Source organism: Theropithecus gelada, chromosome 13 (assembly GCF_003255815.1).
Source record: "Theropithecus gelada isolate Dixy chromosome 13, Tgel_1.0, whole genome shotgun sequence".
NCBI classification, from domain to species: domain Eukaryota; kingdom Metazoa; phylum Chordata; class Mammalia; order Primates; family Cercopithecidae; genus Theropithecus; species Theropithecus gelada.
In genome coordinates this window covers 73,190,364-73,202,704 of record NC_037681.1, presented here as the reverse complement: position 1 = coordinate 73,202,704, position 12,341 = coordinate 73,190,364, and the positions used below count along the sequence as shown (strand labels likewise).

Here is a 12,341-nt window from a genome sequence, read left to right as displayed (position 1 = left end):
GAGGCAGAGGTTGTGGTGAGGCGGGGTCATGCCACTGCACTCCAGTTTGGCGACAGAGCGAGACTCCGTCTCAAAAACAAAACAAAACAAACAGTAGAATAGATCAAGTTGAGGAAAGAATCTCAGAGATCAAAGACTAATTCTCTAGACTAACTCGGCAGACGAAAATAAAGGAAAAAAAAGAATGAACAAAAATTATCAGAAATATAGGATTGTGTAAAGAGACCAAATCTACAACTCTACAACATAAGCGTCCTTGAAAGAGAGGGAGAAAAAAGAAGCAACTTGGAAAACATATTTGAGGCTATTGTCTATGAAAAATTTTCCCAACCTCACTAGCGAGGCCAACTTTAAATTCAAAAAAAATGCAGAGAACTGCAAAATACTATACAAGATGACCATTCCCAAGGCACACGAAGATTAGATTTCCAAGAGAGACATGAGAGGGGGAAAAAAAAAAATTGAAGCCAGTTAGAGAGAAGGGGCAGGTCACCTACAAAGGGAAACCCATCAGGCTAATAGTGGAACTTTCAGCACAAGCCCTACAAGCCAGAAGAGAGAGGGGTGTAATTCAGCATTTTTATATATTATGTTTATTATATATATATTTTATATATGTATATAATTTTGCCGTCAAAATATTGTTTATTTCACTTTGCGTCTGCCCCGCGCTCTGGCGCCTCCTCCCTGGGGTGGCGTGCGGCTCAATCTCTACCTGACCACGGGCTGAGGGTGGCAGATGGGTTGGGGGACCGGAAACCGAGGAAGGCAGTGAGGGCTGGACAGTCAGAAAATGCACCGTGGCCCACAGCCCTGGCGGACCCATGCGCGCCCCTCCCCTAAGCCTGCTCGCGGTGCCGGGAGCTGATACTTCCCGCATCTTACAGTGGACGACTCAGGCCCTGGAGTTGCGGGCTAGGGAGCACGTGCAGGGAGGGTCTGCGGGGGCGGGGGGCTCAGAGCCTCGGATCCCAGCCCAGCCCAGCCCGGGCCGGCAAGTGGGTGGACGCTCGGTTCGCGGCCTAGCAATTGGGCTTCGCAGGAGGTGGACAACCGGGGGCGAGCTGGGGGCGCTTGGCGGCATTGCAAGCTCAGAATCACAAGCTCAGCTGTTGGTGAGGGACTGAGCGCTACTGTCCCCGGGCTGGGGAGGCGCCATCGGGATGGCTGAGTGGCAGGGTGCCGGCGCGCCGGCTCACAGGCGCTCCATCCGGAAGGTGTTCTGGGTGGCTGAGTCGGCCAGAACCACGTCGGGGTCATTGAGCATGTGCAGGCCGTCCAGGGTCAGGGGGTCGATCTTGAGTTCATCCAGGGGAAACTGGCTGTCGGAGTCGAAGCTGACGTCGCCGACCCCAACCAGAGAGCTGGTCAGTTCTTTAAAGAGGCTGGGGGAGCGGGGGAGACTCTCCTGCCACTGTGAGGATGATGTTGGGGATGCCACGGTGGCTGAGGTAGCCCAGCTGCTGTGAGTTCGGCAGGCGCCCGTGGCTGCCGATGAGGCCTATCATGGCCACCTGCGAGTAGTTGAGCGTGGATCCCGGGCTGTACAGGGAGCTGCTGACGTTCTGCATCATGTTGAACTACTCCAGCTGGTGGGACAGAGCATTGGCCTGCCTGGCCGCCATCTGCTGCTCATAGTGTGCGTTCCCAAACACGCTGCCCAGGGTGGAAGTGTGTTGCGGGGAGCTCCCTGGAGAGAAGCCTTGATTGGAGACTGGCGAAGTGGGAGACTAGTTGGCGAGGAGACGGGGCTAGTGCCGCTACTGCTGCAGAGCCGGCATCGAGGCGATGTGGATCTCTATAGACGGCTGGCCGGGATTCTCTAGGGGGACTGGAAGAGAGAGGATGGTACCGTGACGGCTAGCGGGGGCGCCTGTGGCCCAGGACTCAGGTTGGTGCTGGGCAACAGGGGGCCTTCGGGGGGCAGGCAGACGGGCGCCTGTGGGGGCGGCGGGGGTGGCGGCTGCTGAAACGCAGGCAGAGGGGGCGGCGGAGGCTGGGGCTGCGGCAGCGGCTCCTGGGAGTCGGTCTGGGTGAAGAAGGCGTAGGGCAGCTGCTGCTCCAGAGACAGGGGATTCAAGGCCACGGCCTGAGTGATGGATGACAGTGGGGACAGGGTGGGCAGTGCCTCCTGATGGCTCACCTCTGTGCTCAGGGACAGGGACCTGACGCTGGCTGGACGATGCTGCGGAGGGGTGCCAGGTGTGCTCATCCCCTGGCCGGCGACGCTGATGCCCAGGTGCATCAGGTTGGCCTAGAGGTTGCCGGTGCTGCTGGAGCTACTCAGTGTGGGGGAGGTGGGCTCCTCTGGGTCGAGCTGGGAGGAGAAGTGGATGTTGGTCAGGCCGGGCAGGGAACCCAGAATTGTGGGTGGCGGAGATCAGGGCTGTAGTGTTTTCCTGGTCCGCGGACGGGAAGATGTTGATTCCGCGCAGAACTTGGTCGTGGATCCTGTCTTCTTGGTTTCCCACGCTTGCTTGGAAAGGTTTTTGTCTGCCTCTGATGTGGTCTCTTCCATTCCCGGGACTGTTAACAGTAAGACTCTTTTCTGGTGCAGGTCCTGGGACCCACTAGTAAAGGATTCTGGCAGCATGGGCGTCATTGTGCTCTGGTGCAGGGCGGAGTCAGAATTGGTCCTTCTCCAGCTGGTGTCCGCGGGTGGCGAGAGGTACACTGTGCCCTAGAGGTAGCTCTTGGCCTGCCGTCCGTGTTTGTCCCTTGACAGGTGCAGGCGGTGCGGGGAGCCTAGCCAGCTGCGCTCCCAGTATACCCTGTTCAGCAGCCCATGGTGCCTGGTGGTCAGGTTGGTGTCCAGGCCCAAGGATTGGAAGGGGGTCTGGAAGGGCAGGTCCATGGTGCCACTCCCGATCTGGTTCACATTGGGCAGGGAACCGCCGTAGTACTGGCCGCGCTTGGGCCCAGTTGCAGGTACTGGGATTTCTGGAGCTGGAGCCCTGCGGCCCCATCAGGCTCAGTCCCTTCATGACCTCCTCGAAGGCAGCCGTCTCCTCTGCCTGTTTCTTACGGTGCAGTGTGACCTTCTTGCTGAATATACAAGATGAAAAGAAAAATGCCAGGGTTGCTATTCTAATTTCAGACAAGATACACTTTAGTCCAAAGATGATTTTAAAAAGACAAAAAGGGCATTACATAATAGTAGAGGGATCCATTCAACAAGAAGACCTATCTTAAATATTTGTGTGCCCAACACAGGAGCATCCAGATTTGTAGAGCAGGTTTTTAGAGATCTCTGAAGAGACTTAGATAACCACACAGTAATAGTGGGAGACTTCAACACTCCACTGACAGTACTATACATATTATTGAGGCAGAAAACTAACAGAGATAAATAGGACTTGAACTTGACGCTTGACTAAACGGGCCTAACAGGTATCTACTGAATTCTCTATCCCAAAACAGCATAGTATGCATTTGTCTCATCTGTACATAATACATGCTCTAAAATTGACCAGATAATCAGACATAAAACCATCCTCGGCCGGGCACAGTGGCTCAAGCCTGTAATCCCAGCACTTTGGGAGGCCGAGACGGGCCAATCACAAGGTCAGGAGATCGAGACCATCCTGGCTAACCCAGTGAAACCCCGTCTCTACTAAAAAATACAAAAAACTAGCCGGGTGAGGTGGCGGGCGCCTGTAGTCCCAGCTACTCCGGAGGCTGAGGCAGGAGAATGGCGTAAATCCGGGAGGCGGAGCTTGTAGTGAGCTGAGATCTGGCCACTGCACTCCAGCCTGGGCGACAGAGCGAGACTCTGTCTCAAAAAAAAAAAAAAAATCCTCAGCATATTGGAAAAAAATAAGATACCAAACACACTGTCAGATCACAGCACAATAAAAACAGAAATCTGTACTAAGAAAACACTCAAAACTGTACAATCACATGGAAATTAAATGACATGCTCCTGAATGACTATTGGGTAAACAGTGAAATTAAAGCAGAAATTAAAATTTTTTTGAAATGAATGAAGACGAAGATACAACATAGAAGAACCTCTGGGACACAGTTAAAGCAGTGTTAAGAAAGTTTATAGCATTAAATACCACATTAAAAATGAAAAAGATCTCAACAATCTAAAATGACACTTAGAAGAATTAGAAAACAAAGAGAAAACCAACCCCCAAGATAGAGGAAGAAATAACCAAAATCAGAGCTGAACTGAAGAAAATTGAAATGCAAAAAACCACACAAAAGTCCAAAGTATCCAGGAGTTGGTTATTTGAAAGAATAAATAAGATTGGTAGACTATTAGCTAGACTAATAAAGGAATAAATAGAGAAGGTCCAAATGAATACAATCAAAAATGATTATGGGAAATACAAATACTCTCAGAGACTACCACAAACACCACTATGCACACAAACTAGAAAAGCTACAAGAAATAGATAAATTCCTGGAAACATAATAACCTTCAAGGTTGAACCAGGAAGAAATTGAATTCCTGAACAGACAAATAATTAATTCCAGAGTTAAATCAGTCACAAAATGCCTACCAAGCAGAAAAATCCAAGGAGCAGATGGATTCATGACCAAATTCTACCAGAATTATAAAGAAGATCTGGTACCATTCCTACTGAAAGTATTTCAAAACATTGAGGAGGGACTCCTCCCTAACTCATTCTATGAGGCCAGCGTTATCCTGATACCAAAAGCTGGAAGAGGCACAATGAAAAAAGAAAACTTCAAGCAAATATCCTTGATGATTATTGATGAAAAAATCCTCAACAAAATACTAGAAAACCAAATCCAGCAGCATTTCAAAAAGCTAAAACACCACAATCAAGTTGACTTTAATCCTGAGATGCAAGAATGGTTCAACATATGCAAATCAATAAATGTGATTCACCACATAAACTGAACTAAAGCCAAAAACCGCATGTTCATATTAGTAGATGCAGAAGAACCTTCTGATCAAATTCAACATTCTTTTATGTTAAAAACCTTCAACAAACTAGGCGTTGAGGTAACATAACTCAAAATAATGAGAGACATCTGTGACAAATCCACAGCCAACATCATACTGAATAGGTGGAAGCTGGAAGCATTCCTCTTGAAAATAAGAACAAGACAAGGATTCCTTTTTTCAACACTTCATTCAACATAGTTTTGGAAGTCCTCGCCAGAGAAATCAGACAAGAGAAAGAAAGAAAAGGCATTCAAATAGAGAGGAAGTCAAGCTATTTCTCTTCACAGACAATATGATTTTCAACCTGGGAAAACCCTAGTCTCTCCCCAAAGATTCCTAGATGTGATAAACATGCCGGGCAAAGTTTCAGATTACAAAATCAATGTCCAAAATGAGTAGCATTTCTATACACCAACATTGTCCAAGCTGAATGCTAACTCAAGAATACAATCCCATTCACAATAGCCACAGAAAAAAATGAAATACCTAAGAATACAGATAACTAAGGAGGTGAATTATCTCTTCTGTGAGAATTACAAAACACTGTTCAAAGAAATCAGGATACAGAAAAATGATAAAACACTCCATGTTCATGGATAGGAATAATCAATATTAGAATGATCATACTGCCCAAAGCCATTTGCAGACTTAATGCTATTCCTATGAAGCTACTAATGACATTCTTCACCACATTAGAAAAAAACTGTTCTAAAATTCATAAGGAACCAAAAAAAGAGTCTGAATAGCCAAGGCAATCCCAAGCAAAAAGAACAAAGCTGGAGGTATCACATTACCCTACTTCAAACTATACTACAAGTCTACAGTAAATAAAACAGCATGCTATTGGTACAAAAACAGTCACATAGATCAATGGACCAAAGTAGAGACCCCAGAAATAAAGCTGCACAACTACAGCCATCTAATTTTTGACAAAGTTGATGACAACAAGCAATAGAAAAAGGACTCCTTAGTCAGCAGTGCTGAGATGACTGGCTAGCCAAATGTAAAATATTGAAGCTTGACCCCTTCGTTACACCACACAAACCAACTCAAGATGAATTAAAGCCTTAAGGGCTGCGCACAGTGGCTCACGCCTGTAATCCCAGCACTTTGGGAGGCTGAGGCAGGTGGATCACGAAGTCAGGAGATCGAGACCATCCTGGCTAACACGGTGAAACCCAGTCTCTACTAAAAATACAAAAAAATTAGCCAGGTGAGGTGGCAGGCATCTGCAGTCCCAGCTACTCAGGAGGCTGAGGCAGGAGAATGGCGGGAACCGGGAGGCGGAGCTTGCAGTGAACTGAGATGGCGCCACTGCACTCCAGCCCGGGTGACACAGGGAGACTCAATGCACCCCCCCCCCCAACAAAAAAAACCTTAAACAAAAACTCAGAACTATAAAACCCTGGAAGACAACCTCGGTACCATTCTTGACATAGGAACAGGTGAAGATTTTATGATGATAATTCCAAAAGCAATTGCAATGGAAGGAAAAATTGACAAATGGGATCTAATTAGACTAAAGAGCTTCTGCACAGCAGACTAGCAATAAAGTAAACAGGCAACCTACAAAATCAGAAAATTTTTGCACTATACAACTCTGAAAGGTCTAATATCTAGCATCTATAAGGAACTTAAACATTAATTTACAAGAAAAAAACAACCTAATTAAAAAGTGGGCAAAGGACATGAACAGACACTTTTCAAAAGAAGACAAATATGTGGCCAACAAGCATATGAAAAAAACTCAATATCAGTGATCATTAGAGAAATGTAAATTAAAACCACAGTGAGATACCATCTCATACCAGTCACAATGGCTATTATTAAAAACTAAAAAAAAAAACAGATGTTGGTGAGGTTGTGGAGAAAAGGGAACACTTATATACTGTTGTTGGAACTGTAAATCAGTTCAACCATTGTAGAAATCAGTGTAGCAATTTCTCAAAGAACAAAAAACAGAACTACCATTCAACCCAGAAATCTCATTATTGGGGATATACCCAAAGGAATATGAATCATTCTGTCATAAAGACACATATACATGTATGTTCACTGCAGCACTATTCACAATAGCAAGGACATGAAATCAACTGAAATGTCCATCAATGGTAAGCTGAATAAAGAAAACATGGTACCTATAAACCACAGAATTCTATGCAGCTATAAAAAATAATAAGATCATGTCCTTTGCAGCAACATGGATGAAGCTGGAGGCCACTATCCTAAGTAAACTAACACAGGAACAGAAAGCCAAATACTGTTTGTTCTCACTTATAAGTGGAAGCTAAACATCGAGAACACATGGACACAAAGAAGGGAGCAACAGACCCTGAAGCCTATTTATGGATACAGGGTGAAGGTTTGGAGGAGGGAAAGGATCATAAAACTACCTATCATGTACTATGCTTATTGCCCAGGTGATGAAATAATCTGTATGCCAAAGCTCCACGACACACAATATCTCTATGTAACAAACCTGCACTTATACCCCTGAACCAAAAAGTTAAATAAATAGAATTTGGTATATGTATATCATGACATGCTACTTAGGCATGAAAAAGCATGAATTCATGTCTTTTGCAGCAATATGGATGGAACTAGAGGCTATTATTCTTAGTGAAATGACTCAGGAACAGAAAATTTAAAACTACGTATTCTCATTTTATAAATAGATGCTAAACAATGGGTACACACAGATACAAAGTGATATAAAAGACACTGGAGATTACACCTGGTAAGAAGAAAGGAGTCAGAAGAGGGATGAAATACTATCTTTTGGGTACAATGTACACAATTTGTGTGAAAGGTACACTAAAAGCCCAGATTACACCACTATGCAGTGTATCTTAGTGACATCACTGCACCAGTACCCCTATATTCATAAAAATAAGCAATTATTTTTTTAAAAAAAGCTCTTCCTAATTTTAATGAAACTTTTTACATATTGAGAACATAGTGGAATCGATCTTGGTTGTACGAATCACTTACTGGTACCTCATTACTAGATTCACTTGATTCACTAGATAAAACTTGGAAGAACACATTTATAATTTGATTTTTGTCTTCATATGTTGAAATCGCTTTAGTTTTGGCAAGTTATATCCAGGTAATTGGTGTGGATCAACTAAGTTTGATCCTTAATACTATAGAAAGGAGGAAATGTCACATTATTTTGTATGTCTGTCAAGGTATATTATTTACAGCAAATATTTTAAATATTTGCTTTCATCGAAACAAACACAGTTACTCTAAGGACAATAACTGTTAAGGACAATAACTGTTTGTCTCTTCATATTTATATATACTTCGTTAACAAAATACAGATTTTCCCAGTTGTATGGTCATGCAGACAAAGCTTCTGGCTAGACTTTTTTTATACTATGAAAATTTAGTTCTGCATGCTAAAAATGAGTATAATTTACCACTCAACGTAATAAAATAGCTTCTCCTCTGTCCCCTCTCTCTGGCTTCTGAAAAACTTCAAAGTCTGCAGGCTGAGAGACCATTTCAGGAATTAGATAAAAATGTATAAGATATTCACTATTTCTCTGAATAACATTTTGTAACTATTATGTCAATAAATTAAAGCATCTGATTTTATAATAGTGTTTGAAAATCTTATAAAATATCAAGAATAACAATGATGGCTTTTTTAACTGCTGACACATTGAGAACTGAGCATTTTGCTAATGGTTATACATAATGACCTTTGCAGTAGGTGCTACTGCAATAGGAGCCGAGTTAGAACTTTCTCATCCAGTAAGAAATGAAATCAAAGTAGCAGTATGACTCCAGAGCTCAAACTCTGAATCTTTATGATACAGTAATTTTAGCTAAGATTTGTAGCGTTATTGTTATGTGCTGGATCTATTCTAAGTGGCTTACATGTATTTACTCCTTCGTTCCTTACAATAACTTTATGAAGGCTCTAGGTAGTGTTATAACTATTTTATAGATGAGGAAACTAAGGTAAATGAAGTTTAAGCAAGTTGCTCAAAGTCATCATTTAGTAAATTGTGGTTTCAGAATTTAAATCCAGGCAATCTGGCTCTAGGGCCCTCCAAATTAACTTAGCTGTGCTGCCTAGACTCTTCTAAATCATCTGCAGCTCAATTTAACCAGTTTTATGTTCCAGCAATAATGTATGTTGTTAATTGACTATCTTCCTGAATATTCTTAAAGACCAGCAGGGCTGGGTCTCATCAAACCCACCTACTAGAATGCATAAGTATGAAAGAACAAAACTGAGGTAATTCAAGGAGTCTTATGTTTTCAAAACTTCAGAGCAATGCGCAGTTCATGGGGGCCACTGGCATTGGTCCCATGAAACTCCACCAGTGAAATGATTTCTTTGAACCTCAGTTAGCACTTGAAGGCCTCTTTCTCAGTTCTCAGCCCAGTTGATATCAGGAGCAATTATTGCCTAACATTAGGTGAAAACTGTTTTGACATGTTGGCTTAGCCATGGGAGTAACCCTAGTATTGTCATATATTGACATTTTTATGACCATAAGCATAGCCTACATAGATTCTCTTAAATCTTCCAAATACATATTGAATTTTTCTTTGCTTTGACATACAGCATTTAAAAATACATATATCTCTTCCTTGGTGTACTCAACTCTTTATTCAAGTGTCCCCTCTAGGGAGCTGTCTAACTCTCAGGACTTGCCCTTTACTACTTCCTAATTGTTCAGCAGTTTTGTTATTTGTGTGATTTCACCATGTTCTTTTTCTAAGGACTCATATGCACTTTTGTATTCCTGAAGGCTAGTACAAATCCTAAAAGATAAAACACACATAAAAAACAAGATATTTGATCAAGAAACTTGCCTTTCCTGAATGTTTTTAAATCAGATCTTCTGTTTTCATTTTAGTTTTCAAACAAATGATTTTATTTCCTGCATATCTTGGAGGGTAGCAATTCCCTTGACTATTAAAGGCATTTTTGAAGCATTTCTGTATAATTCATACTAAATGTAGTGCACAGAAGCTGGCATTAGGGTATGCATATTAATTATTTATATGCAATTTAAGGATCATGGGACCCAGCACCGCTGGAATATGTAACTCTTGCTGTCGTTTCTAAAGTAGTACTTTATTGCATCCTGTGTTACTATTTTGTTAGATCACATTTTCCTGTTCACCCAAACAAATGTCTGATAATACTAAAATCTTCACTTTTGCATTAGCTAAAGCAATTATGAATGTGAGAAGATGGAAGTTGCTAATATAAAACGATTACACTTTATGGCTCATCTTTTTCACTCCCTAGAAGCGGAAATATATGCCTTTTGGATGCTTTTTCTTCATGAGCCATATATTTTAAAGACTTCACCTTGAAGTCTGTTTTTCTCATACTTGAGCATTTTCTGTTTATACCCATTGATTTTGCCTTGAAGCAATATTTAAAGAAATGTAATTTCAAACTAAAGATGAAATAAGGTTCACTTGCTTCTGACCTCCAACCCAACAATCCTCATTGGCACAGTGTGACTCTTTCACTGATGAAGATAAAGGGAATTAAGATAAAGGCAGAGGGTTAATCATTAATTAAAAGCAGTGATCTCAAGATATATTATATTCCAACTATCAAAAGAATTATCTAAAATAGATTTAGAGGTGAAGCTCTACTTGAACTTTGGAATTGACACAATGTCTCATTCTTAACGGGTCACCTATGACCACTAATCCCTGAGACAGTGGGGATATTATCCAGAAGTACTTTAGCCCAGTAGCTCCTGAAATGCTTACCTGGCTATTATCAAATTGAAGTCAAGAGCGACAAGAAAGAAAAAAAATGATTAAAATATTAGTTGTGAATTTTCTGTTTCAAGACATGTCCTTATAAAAGTGCTACCAATCATTCTAGGCTAATGTCTGGGTTTGTAATTTACCTCTGAATGAACCTATATGGGATTGCAAATTGAAGAAAGTTGGTCTTTGGCAGAAATATTGCTGTCATTCTACTTAATGTAGTGTTTTTCTCTTCTTTAGGTGCATTTTCCAACTCCCAAGCCCCCAAACACTTTTGTTTTCTTTCATGATCATTCTCCTGTCAAAACTTGCACTCTGAAAAGACCTACCCTTAGACATGTCCAGTAAAAGTCAGACTGAAATGTACTTCATCTCCCAGACCATCTTCACTGAAACAAAAGGTAATGCCTTAAAACTGGGAAAATATCTGAGCTTCTAGAATTTCAAGAAGTAGCAAGCATATGAGAGACATATGCTATAGTCAGCACCTACCTGGCTTCTTCCTGTGGGCTAGATAATCACCCATTTATAAGGCACTGTAAAGGAAAAAAAATTACTCTCATGAATAAGATATGAAGATTAAGACCTGTATCTCTGGATTCCTAATATCCTAAATTTGATAAAATTTCACATTAAATGTATACCATTTAATTTGGAAATTAAAAATATTAGATTAAAAAAAGCACAAAAAGAAAGTAAATTTTTTAAGAACTAGAATTTAAGCACAAGAGATTATCCCATCTTGTCTCTTAACTAGTACTTCCCCTAACACTGGAAGTGTGTTCACACTGAGAAACCATCTCCTCTTTTCATTTAGAATTAGTACCTAGTAATTTATCGCTTGAGAGTTATATTCCTTTAACCATCCTTAAACTTACCTCATTGAGCACATCCTGTAGAAAGAACCTCATCACAACTTCAGCAAGCACCTTGAGCATATGACCCCTTAACAACAACAGCAACAGCAACAACAACAACAAAACAAGTTGAAAAAAGCAACTGAAAACGAGAGATAAACTGAACACTATCTAGAAGATTTTCCCTCTCATTCCTGCTCTTGATTGTCCCATCAGTATTGTCTTTTTGGGATTAAGAATCTATAATGTGGAATTTCTGGGCTGATTCTGGTTTCCAGTTACTATCCCCCCATCATAGCCATTATTTAGGAGCCTTGCTGTAAATTGTCTAATTTCAGTGTCATACTTGACTGATTAGAAGCTCCCTGTCTCCTTTTTTATGATGCCTCTGTTTTCAAACTATTCATATTCATATTCTTAGCAGATTCACATTTCTCCACAATTCTCCAAAAGTGGCCTATTGTTACTTTAGTCAGACCAATCTCCCTATAAAGTCCCAGAGTTTTTCTAGGTTTTCAAATATTTTGTTTTCACTTACATTTTCCCTTTTTTCTTCTATTTCCTTTAGATTCTTATCCATTCTTCAAAAAGGATTATACCCATACAATTTTCACTGTTTATCTGTGCCCTCACAGAACCCACAGTCTAACTCTTTATTTTATACTGCCTTGAATTATAAATTGTTCCACGTGTTTAAGTCTTATTTCCCCAATTACGCTGTCAGTTAAAACCAGTTTTAAAACTACACTAATTATGTGGCTTTCTCAACTCCAAAGAGTGCCATGCATAAGTTACGTTAA

At 41.4% G+C, this 12,341-nt stretch overlaps 1 pseudogene; it reads right to left on the bottom strand.

Moving 5' to 3' along the window:
* Positions 1-1,195: 1,195 nt before the first annotated feature.
* Positions 1,196-11,567, bottom strand: LOC112604494 (annotated as a pseudogene).
* Positions 11,568-12,341: the final 774 nt, after the last annotated feature.